Raw genomic sequence first — 13344 nt, forward strand, 5'->3', positions numbered from 1 at the left:
CGAATGAACGATGAAGAATGAACAAGGATCAATGATCAATGAAGAATGAACAAGGATCAATGATCAATAATGAATGAACGACGAAGAATGAACAAGGATTAATGGTCAATGACGAATGAACGATGAAGAATGAAGAAGGATCAATGATCAATGACGAATGAACGATGAAGAATGAACAAGGATCAATGATCAATGAAGAATGAACGATGAAGAATGAACAAGGAGTAATGGTCAATGACGAATGAACGATGAAGAATGAACAAGGATCAATGATCAATGACTAATGAACGATGAAGAATGAACAAGGATCAATGATTAATGAAGAATGAACAAGGATCAATGATCAAAGAAGAATGAACGATGAAGAATGAACAAGGATCAATGATCAATGAAGAATGAACGATGAAGAATGAACAAGGAGTAATGGTCAATGACGAATGAACGATGAAGAATGAACAAGGATCAATGATCAATGACGAATGAACGATGAAGAATGAACAAGGATCAATGAACAATGAAGAATGAACAAGGATCAATGATCAAAGAGGAATGAACGATGAAGAATGAACAAGGATCAATGATCAATGAAGAATGAACGATGAAGAATGAACAAGGATTAATGGTCAATGACGAATGAACGATGAAGAATGAACAAGGATGAATGGTCAATGACGAATGAACGATGAAGAATAAACAAGGATCAATGATCAATGAAGAATGAACAAGGATCAATGATCAAAGAAGAATGAACGATGAAGAATGAACAAGGTTCAATGATCACTGAAGAATGAACGATGAAGAATGAACAAGGATTAATGGTCAATGACGAATGAACGATGAAGAATGAACAAGGATCAATGATCAATGACGAATGAACGATGAAGAATGAACAAGGATCAATGATCAATGAAGAATGAACAAGGATCAATGATCAAAGAAGAATGAACGATGAAGAATGAACAAGGTTCAATGATCAATGAAGAATGAACGATGAAGAATGAACAAGGATTAATGGTCAATGACGAATGAACGATGAAGAATGAACAAGGATCAATGATCAATGACGAATGAACGATGAAGAATGAACAAGGATCAATGATCAATGACGAATGAACGATGAAGAATGAACAAGGATCAATGATCAATGAAGAATGAACAAGGATCAATGATCAAAGAAGAATGAACGATGAAGAATGAACAAGGATCAATGATCAATGAAGAATGAACGATGAAGAATGAACAAGGATCAATGATCAATGAAGAATGAACGATGAAGAATGAACAAGGATCAATGATCAATGACGAATGAACGATGAAGAATGAACAAGGATCAATGATCAATGAAGAATGAACAAGGATCAATGATCAAAGAAGAATGAACGATGAAGAATGAACAAGGATCAATGATCAATGAAGAATGAACGATGAAGAATGAACAAGGATCAATGATCAATGAAGAATGAACGATGAAGAATGAACAAGGATCAATTCTCAATGAAGAATGAACGATGAAGAATGAACAAGGAGTAATGGTCAATGACGAATGAACGATGAAGAATGAACAAGGATCAATGATCAATGACAAATGAACGATGAAGAATGAACAAGGATCAATGATCAATGAAGAATGAACGATGAAGAATGAACAAGGAGTAATGGTCAATGACGAATGAACGATGAAGAATGAACAAGGATCAATGATCAATGACGAATGAACGATGAAGAATGAACAAGGATCAATGATCAATGAAGAATGAACGATGAAGAATGAACAAGGATCAATGATCAATGAAGAATGAACGATGAAGAATGAACAAGGATCAATTCTCAATGAAGAATGAACGATGAAGAATGAACAAGGAACAATGATCAATGAAGAATGAACGATGAAGAATGAACAAGGATTAATGGTCAATGACGAATGAACGATGAAGAATGAACAAGGATCAATAATCAATGAAGAATGAACGATGAAAAATGAACAAGGATCAATGATCAATGAAGAATGAACGATGAAGAATGAACAAGGATTAATGGTCAGTGACGAATGAACGATGAAGAATGAACAAGGATCAATGATCAATGAAGAATGAACGATGAAGAATGAACAAGGATTAATGGTCAATGACGAATGAACGATGAAGAATGAACAAGGATCAATGATCAATGACGAATGAACGATGAAGAATGAACAAGGATCAATAATCAATGACGAATGAACGATGAAGAGTGAACAAGGATCAATGATCAATGAAGAATGAACGATGAAGAATGAACAAGGATTAATGGTCAATGACGAATGAACGATGAAGAATGAACAAGGAACAATGATCAATGACGAATGAACGATGAAGAATGAACAAGGATCAATGATCAATGACGAATGAACGATGAAGAATGAACAAGGATCAATGATCAATGAAGAATGAACAAGGATCAATGATCAAAGAAGAATGAACGATGAAGAATGAACAAGGATCAATGATCAATGAAGAATGAACGATGAAGAATGAACAAGGATCAATGATCAATGAAGAATGAACGATGAAGAATGAACAAGGATCAATTCTCAATGAAGAATGAACGATGAAGAATGAACAAGGAGTAATGGTCAATGACGAATGAACGATGAAGAATGAACAAGGATCAATGATCAATGACAAATGAACGATGAAGAATGAACAAGGATCAATGATCAATGAAGAATGAACAAGGATCAATGATCAAAGAAGAATGAACGATGAATAATGAACAAGGATCAATGATCAATGAAGAATGAACGATGAAGAATGAACAAGGATTAATGGTCAATGACGAATGAACGATGAAGAATGAACAAGGATTAATGGTCAATGACGAATGAACGATGAAGAATAAACAAGGATCAATGATCAATGACGAATGAACGATGAAGAATGAACAAGGATCAATGATCAATGACGAATGAACGATGAAGAATGAACAAGGATCAATGATCAATGAAGAATGAAAAAGGATCAATGATCAATGAAGAATGAACGACGAAGAATGAACAAGGATTAATGGTCAATGACGAATGAACGATGAAGAATGAACAAGGATCAATGATCAATGACGAATGAACGATGAAGAATGAACAAGGATCAATGATCAATGAAGAATGAACGATGAAGAATGAACAAGGAGTAATGGTCAATGACGAATGAACGATGAAGAATGAACAAGGATCAATGATCAATGACTAATGAACGATGAAGAATGAACAAGGATCAATGATTAATGAAGAATGAACAAGGATCAATGACTAATGAAGAATGAACAAGGATCAATGATCAAAGAAGAATGAACGATGAAGAATGAACAAGGATCAATGATCAATGAAGAATGAACGATGAAGAATGAACAAGGAGTAATGGTCAATGACGAATGAACGATGAAGAATGAACAAGGATCAATGATCAATGACGAATGAACGATGAAGAATGAACAAGGATCAATGATCAATGAAGAATGAACAAGGATCAATGATCAAAGAAGAATGAACGATGAAGAATGAACAAGGATCAATGATCAATGAAGAATGAACGATGCAGAATGAACAAGGATTAATGGTCAATGACGAATGAACGATGAAGAATGAACAAGGATCAATGAAGAATGAACGATGAAGAATGAACAAGGATTAATGGTCAATGACAAATGAACGATGAAGAATGAACAAGGATCAATGATCAATGACGAATGAACGATGAAGAATGAACAAGGATCAATGATCAATGACGAATGAACGATGAAGAATGAACAAGGATCAATGATCAATGACGAATGAACGATGAAGAATGAACTAGGATCAAAGATCAATGATGAATGAACGATGAAGAATGAACAAGGATCAATGATCAATGAAGAATGAACAAGAATCAATGATCAAAGAAGAATGAACGATGAAGAATGAACAAGGATCAATGATCAATGAAGAATGAACGATGAAGAATGAACAAGGATCAATGATCAATGAAGAATGAACGATGAAGAATGAACAAGGATCAATTCTCAATGAAGAATGAACGATGAAGAATGAACAAGGATCAATTCTCAATGAAGAATGAACGATGAAGAATGAACAAGGAACAATGATCAATGAAGAATGAACGATGAAGAATGAACAAGGATTAATGGTCAATGACGAATGAACGATGAAGAATGAACAAGGATCAATGATCAATGAGGAATGAACGATGAAGAATGAACAAGGATCAATGATCAATGAAGAATGAACGACGAATAATGAACAAGGATTAATGGTCAATGACGAATGAACGATGAAGAATGAACAAGGATCAATGATCAATGACGAATGAACGATGAAGAATGAACAAGGATCAATGATCAATGAAGAATGAACGATGAAGAATGAACAAGGAGTAATGGTCAGTGACGAATGAACGATGAAGAATGAACAAGGATCAATGATCAATGACGAATGAACGATGAAGAATGAACAAGGATCAATGATCAATGAAGAATGAACGATGAAGAATGAACAAGGATCAATGATCAATGAAGAATGAACGATGAAGAATGAACAAGGATCAATTCTCAATGAAGAATGAACGATGAAGAATGAACAAGGAACAATGATCAATGAAGAATGAACGATGAAAAATGAACAAGGATCAATGATCAATGAAGAATGAACGATGAAGAATGAACAAGGATTAATGGTCAGTGACGAATGAACGATGAAGAATGAACAAGGATCAATGATCAATGAAGAATGAACGATGAAGAATGAACAAGGATTAATGGTCAATGACGAATGAACGATGAAGAATGAACAAGGATCAATGATCAATGACGAATGAACGATGAAGAATGAACAAGGATCAATGATCAATGACGAATGAACGATGAAGAATGAACAAGGATCAATGATCAATAAAGAATGAACAAGGATCAATGATCAAAGAAGAATGAACGATGAAGAATGAACAAGGATCAATGATCAATGAAGAATGAACGATGAAGAATGAACAAGGATCAATGATCAATGAAGAATGAACGATGAAGAATGAACAAGGATCAATTCTCAATGAAGAATGAACGATGAAGAATGAACAAGGAGTAATGGTCAATGACGAATGAACGATGAAGAATGAACAAGGATCAATGATCAATGACAAATGAACGATGAAGAATGAACAAGGATCAATGATCAATGAAGAATGAACAAGGATCAATGATCAAAGAAGAATGAACGATGAAGAATGAACAAGGATCAATGATCAATGAAGAATGAACGATGAAGAATGAACAAGGATTAATTGTCAATGACGAATGAACGATGAAAAATGAACAAGGATTAATGGTCAATGACGAATGAACGATGAAGAATAAACAAGGATCAATGATCAATGACGAATGAACGATGAAGAATGAACAAGGATCAATGATCAATGACGAATGAACGATGAAGAATGAACAAGGATCAATGATCAATGAAGAATGAACAAGGATCAATGATCAATAATGAATGAACGACGAAGAATGAACAAGGATTAATGGTCAATGACGAATGAACGATGAAGAATGAAGAAGGATCAATGATCAATGACGAATGAACGATGAAGAATGAACAAGGATCAATGATCAATGAAGAATGAACGATGAAGAATGAACAAGGAGTAATGGTCAATGACGAATGAACGATGAAGAATGAACAAGGATCAATGATCAATGACTAATGAACGATGAAGAATGAACAAGGATCAATGATTAATGAAGAATGAACAAGGATCAATGATCAAAGAAGAATGAACGATGAAGAATGAACAAGGATCAATGATCAATGAAGAATGAACGATGAAGAATGAACAAGGAGTAATGGTCAATGACGAATGAACGATGAAGAATGAACAAGGATCAATGATCAATGACGAATGAACGATGAAGAATGAACAAGGATCAATGAACAATGAAGAATGAACAAGGATCAATGATCAAAGAGGAATGAACGATGAAGAATGAACAAGGATCAATGATCAATGAAGAATGAACGATGAAGAATGAACAAGGATTAATGGTCAATGACGAATGAACGATGAAGAATGAACAAGGATGAATGGTCAATGACGAATGAACGATGAAGAATAAACAAGGATCAATGATCAATGAAGAATGAACAAGGATCAATGATCAAAGAAGAATGAACGATGAAGAATGAACAAGGTTCAATGATCACTGAAGAATGAACGATGAAGAATGAACAAGGATTAATGGTCAATGACGAATGAACGATGAAGAATGAACAAGGATCAATGATCAATGACGAATGAACGATGAAGAATGAACAAGGATCAATGATCAATGAAGAATGAACAAGGATCAATGATCAAAGAAGAATGAACGATGAAGAATGAACAAGGTTCAATGATCAATGAAGAATGAACGATGAAGAATGAACAAGGATTAATGGTCAATGACGAATGAACGATGAAGAATGAACAAGGATCAATGATCAATGACGAATGAACGATGAAGAATGAACAAGGATCAATGATCAATGACGAATGAACGATGAAGAATGAACAAGGATCAATGATCAATGAAGAATGAACAAGGATCAATGATCAAAGAAGAATGAACGATGAAGAATGAACAAGGATCAATGATCAATGAAGAATGAACGATGAAGAATGAACAAGGATCAATGATCAATGAAGAATGAACGATGAAGAATGAACAAGGATCAATTCTCAATGAAGAATGAACGATGAAGAATGAACAAGGAGTAATGGTCAATGACGAATGAACGATGAAGAATGAACAAGGATCAATGATCAATGACAAATGAACGATGAAGAATGAACAAGGATCAATGATCAATGAAGAATGAACGATGAAGAATGAACAAGGAGTAATGGTCAATGACGAATGAACGATGAAGAATGAACAAGGATCAATGATCAATGACGAATGAACGATGAAGAATGAACAAGGATCAATGATCAATGAAGAATGAACGATGAAGAATGAACAAGGATCAATGATCAATGAAGAATGAACGATGAAGAATGAACAAGGATCAATTCTCAATGAAGAATGAACGATGAAGAATGAACAAGGAACAATGATCAATGAAGAATGAACGATGAAGAATGAACAAGGATTAATGGTCAATGACGAATGAACGATGAAGAATGAACAAGGATCAATAATCAATGAAGAATGAACGATGAAAAATGAACAAGGATCAATGATCAATGAAGAATGAACGATGAAGAATGAACAAGGATTAATGGTCAGTGACGAATGAACGATGAAGAATGAACAAGGATCAATGATCAATGAAGAATGAACGATGAAGAATGAACAAGGATTAATGGTCAATGACGAATGAACGATGAAGAATGAACAAGGATCAATGATCAATGACGAATGAACGATGAAGAATGAACAAGGATCAATAATCAATGACGAATGAACGATGAAGAGTGAACAAGGATCAATGATCAATGAAGAATGAACGATGAAGAATGAACAAGGATTAATGGTCAATGACGAATGAACGATGAAGAATGAACAAGGAACAATGATCAATGACGAATGAACGATGAAGAATGAACAAGGATCAATGATCAATGACGAATGAACGATGAAGAATGAACAAGGATCAATGATCAATGAAGAATGAACAAGGATCAATGATCAAAGAAGAATGAACGATGAAGAATGAACAAGGATCAATGATCAATGAAGAATGAACGATGAAGAATGAACAAGGATCAATGATCAATGAAGAATGAACGATGAAGAATGAACAAGGATCAATTCTCAATGAAGAATGAACGATGAAGAATGAACAAGGAGTAATGGTCAATGACGAATGAACGATGAAGAATGAACAAGGATCAATGATCAATGACAAATGAACGATGAAGAATGAACAAGGATCAATGATCAATGAAGAATGAACAAGGATCAATGATCAAAGAAGAATGAACGATGAATAATGAACAAGGATCAATGATCAATGAAGAATGAACGATGAAGAATGAACAAGGATTAATGGTCAATGACGAATGAACGATGAAGAATGAACAAGGATTAATGGTCAATGACGAATGAACGATGAAGAATAAACAAGGATCAATGATCAATGACGAATGAACGATGAAGAATGAACAAGGATCAATGATCAATGACGAATGAACGATGAAGAATGAACAAGGATCAATGATCAATGAAGAATGAAAAAGGATCAATGATCAATGAAGAATGAACGACGAAGAATGAACAAGGATTAATGGTCAATGACGAATGAACGATGAAGAATGAACAAGGATCAATGATCAATGACGAATGAACGATGAAGAATGAACAAGGATCAATGATCAATGAAGAATGAACGATGAAGAATGAACAAGGAGTAATGGTCAATGACGAATGAACGATGAAGAATGAACAAGGATCAATGATCAATGACTAATGAACGATGAAGAATGAACAAGGATCAATGATTAATGAAGAATGAACAAGGATCAATGACTAATGAAGAATGAACAAGGATCAATGATCAAAGAAGAATGAACGATGAAGAATGAACAAGGATCAATGATCAATGAAGAATGAACGATGAAGAATGAACAAGGAGTAATGGTCAATGACGAATGAACGATGAAGAATGAACAAGGATCAATGATCAATGACGAATGAACGATGAAGAATGAACAAGGATCAATGATCAATGAAGAATGAACAAGGATCAATGATCAAAGAAGAATGAACGATGAAGAATGAACAAGGATCAATGATCAATGAAGAATGAACGATGCAGAATGAACAAGGATTAATGGTCAATGACGAATGAACGATGAAGAATGAACAAGGATCAATGAAGAATGAACGATGAAGAATGAACAAGGATTAATGGTCAATGACAAATGAACGATGAAGAATGAACAAGGATCAATGATCAATGACGAATGAACGATGAAGAATGAACAAGGATCAATGATCAATGACGAATGAACGATGAAGAATGAACAAGGATCAATGATCAATGACGAATGAACGATGAAGAATGAACTAGGATCAAAGATCAATGATGAATGAACGATGAAGAATGAACAAGGATCAATGATCAATGAAGAATGAACAAGAATCAATGATCAAAGAAGAATGAACGATGAAGAATGAACAAGGATCAATGATCAATGAAGAATGAACGATGAAGAATGAACAAGGATCAATGATCAATGAAGAATGAACGATGAAGAATGAACAAGGATCAATTCTCAATGAAGAATGAACGATGAAGAATGAACAAGGATCAATTCTCAATGAAGAATGAACGATGAAGAATGAACAAGGAACAATGATCAATGAAGAATGAACGATGAAGAATGAACAAGGATTAATGGTCAATGACGAATGAACGATGAAGAATGAACAAGGATCAATGATCAATGAGGAATGAACGATGAAGAATGAACAAGGATCAATGATCAATGAAGAATGAACGACGAATAATGAACAAGGATTAATGGTCAATGACGAATGAACGATGAAGAATGAACAAGGATCAATGATCAATGACGAATGAACGATGAAGAATGAACAAGGATCAATGATCAATGAAGAATGAACGATGAACAATGAACAAGGAGTAATGGTCAGTGACGAATGAACGATGAAGAATGAACAAGGATCAATGATCAATGACGAATGAACGATGAAGAATGAACAAGGATCAATGATCAATGAAGAATGAACGATGAAGAATGAACAAGGATCAATGATCAATGAAGAATGAACGATGAAGAATGAACAAGGATCAATTCTCAATGAAGAATGAACGATGAAGAATGAACAAGGAACAATGATCAATGAAGAATGAACGATGAAAAATGAACAAGGATCAATGATCAATGAAGAATGAACGATGAAGAATGAACAAGGATTAATGGTCAGTGACGAATGAACGATGAAGAATGAACAAGGATCAATGATCAATGAAGAATGAACGATGAAGAATGAACAAGGATTAATGGTCAATGACGAATGAACGATGAAGAATGAACAAGGATCAATGATCAATGACGAATGAACGATGAAGAATGAACAAGGATCAATGATCAATGACGAATGAACGATGAAGAATGAACAAGGATCAATGATCAATAAAGAATGAACAAGGATCAATGATCAAAGAAGAATGAACGATGAAGAATGAACAAGGATCAATGATCAATGAAGAATGAACGATGAAGAATGAACAAGGATCAATGATCAATGAAGAATGAACGATGAAGAATGAACAAGGATCAATTCTCAATGAAGAATGAACGATGAAGAATGAACAAGGAGTAATGGTCAATGACGAATGAACGATGAAGAATGAACAAGGATCAATGATCAATGACAAATGAACGATGAAGAATGAACAAGGATCAATGATCAATGAAGAATGAACAAGGATCAATGATCAAAGAAGAATGAACGATGAAGAATGAACAAGGATCAATGATCAATGAAGAATGAACGATGAAGAATGAACAAGGATTAATTGTCAATGACGAATGAACGATGAAAAATGAACAAGGATTAATGGTCAATGACGAATGAACGATGAAGAATAAACAAGGATCAATGATCAATGACGAATGAACGATGAAGAATGAACAAGGATCAATGATCAATGACGAATGAACGATGAAGAATGAACAAGGATCAATGATCAATGAAGAATGAACAAGGATCAATGATCAATAATGAATGAACAACGAAGAATGAACAAGGATTAATGGTCAATGACGAATGAACGATGAAGAATGAACAAGGATCAATGATCAATGACGAATGAACGATGAAGAATGAACAAGGATCAATGATCAATGAAGAATGAACGATGAAGAATGAACAAGGAGTAATGGTCAATGACGAATGAACGATGAAGAATGAACAAGGATCAATGATCAATGACTAATGAACGATGAAGAATGAACAAGGATCAATGATTAATGAAGAATGAACAAGGATCAATGATCAAAGAAGAATGAACGATGAAGAATGAACAAGGATCAATGATCAATGAAGAATGAACGATGAAGAATGAACAAGGAGTAATGGTCAATGACGAATGAACGATGAAGAATGAACAAGGATCAATGATCAATGACGAATGAACGATGAAGAATGAACAAGGATCAATGAACAATGAAGAATGAACAAGGATCAATGATCAAAGAGGAATGAACGATGAAGAATGAACAAGGATCAATGATCAATGAAGAATGAACGATGAAGAATGAACAAGGATTAATGGTCAATGACGAATGAACGATGAAGAATGAACAAGGATGAATGGTCAATGACGAATGAACGATGAAGAATAAACAAGGATCAATGATCAATGAAGAATGAACAAGGATCAATGATCAAAGAAGAATGAACGATGAAGAATGAACAAGGTTCAATGATCAATGAAGAATGAACGATGAAGAATGAACAAGGATTAATGGTCAATGACGAATGAACGATGAAGAATGAACAAGGATCAATGATCAATGACGAATGAACGATGAAGAATGAACAAGGATCAATGATCAATGAAGAATGAACAAGGATCAATGATCAAAGAAGAATGAACGATGAAGAATGAACAAGGTTCAATGATCAATGAAGAATGAACGATGAAGAATGAACAAGGATTAATGGTCAATGACGAATGAACGATGAAGAATGAACAAGGATCAATGATCAATGACGAATGAACGATGAAGAATGAACAAGGATCAATGATCAATGACGAATGAACGATGAAGAATGAACAAGGATCAATGATCAATGAAGAATGAACAAGGATCAATGATCAAAGAAGAATGAACGATGAAGAATGAACAAGGATCAATGATCAATGAAGAATGAACGATGAAGAATGAACAAGGATCAATGATCAATGAAGAATGAACGATGAAGAATGAACAAGGATCAATTCTCAATGAAGAATGAACGATGAAGAATGAACAAGGAGTAATGGTCAATGACGAATGAACGATGAAGAATGAACAAGGATCAATGATCAATGACAAATGAACGATGAAGAATGAACAAGGATCAATGATCAATGAAGAATGAACAAGGATCAATGATCAAAGAAGAATGAATGATGAAGAATGAACAAGGATCAATGATCAATGAAGAATGAACGATGAAGAATGAACAAGGATTAATGGTCAATGACGAATGAACGATGAAGAATGAACAAGGATTAATGGTCAATGACGAATGAACGATGAAGAATAAACAAGGATCAATGATCAATGACGAATGAACGATGAAGAATGAACAAGGATCAATGATCAATGACGAATGAACGATGAAGAATGAACAAGGATCAATGATCAATGAAGAATGAAGAAGGATCAATGATCAATGAAGAATGAACGACGAAGAATGAACTAGGATTAATGGTCAATGACGAATGAACGATGAAGAATGAACAAGGTCAATGATCAATGACGAATGAACGATGAAGAATGAACAAGGATCAATGATCAATGAAGAATGAACGATGAAGAATAAACAAGGAGTAATGGTCAATGTCGAATGAACGATGAAGAATGAACAAGGATCAATGATCAATGACGAATGAACGATGAAGAATGAACAAGGATCAATGATCAATGAAGAATGAACGATGAAGAATGAACAAGGATCAATGATCAATGAAGAATGAACGATGAAGAATGAACAAGGATCAATTCTCAATGAAGAATGAACGATGAAGAATGAACAAGGAACAATGATCAATGAAGAATGAACGATGAAGAATGAACAAGGATTAATGGTCAATGACGAATGAACGATGAAGAATGAACAAGGATCAATAATCAATGAAGAATGAACGATGAAAAATGAACAAGGATCAATGATCAATGAAGAATGAACGATGAAGAATGAACAAGGATTAATGGTCAGTGACGAATGAACGATGAAGAATGAACAAGGATCAATGATCAATGAAGAATGAACGATGAAGAATGAACAAGGATTAATGGTCAATGACGAATGAACGATGAAGAATGAACAAGGATCAATGATCAATGACGAATGAACGATGAAGAATGAACAAGGATCAATAATCAATGACGAATGAACGATGAAGAATGAACAAGGATCAATGATCAATGAAGAATGAACGATGAAGAATGAACAAGGATTAATGGTCAATGACGAATGAACGATGAAGAATGAACAAGGATCAATGATCAATGACGAATGAACGATGAAGAATGAACAAGGATCAATGATCAATGACGAATGAACGATGAAGAATGAACAAGGATCAATGATCAATGAAGA

Source organism: Amaranthus tricolor, chromosome 5, assembly GCF_026212465.1.
Source record: "Amaranthus tricolor cultivar Red isolate AtriRed21 chromosome 5, ASM2621246v1, whole genome shotgun sequence".
Lineage (NCBI taxonomy): Eukaryota > Viridiplantae > Streptophyta > Magnoliopsida > Caryophyllales > Amaranthaceae > Amaranthus > Amaranthus tricolor.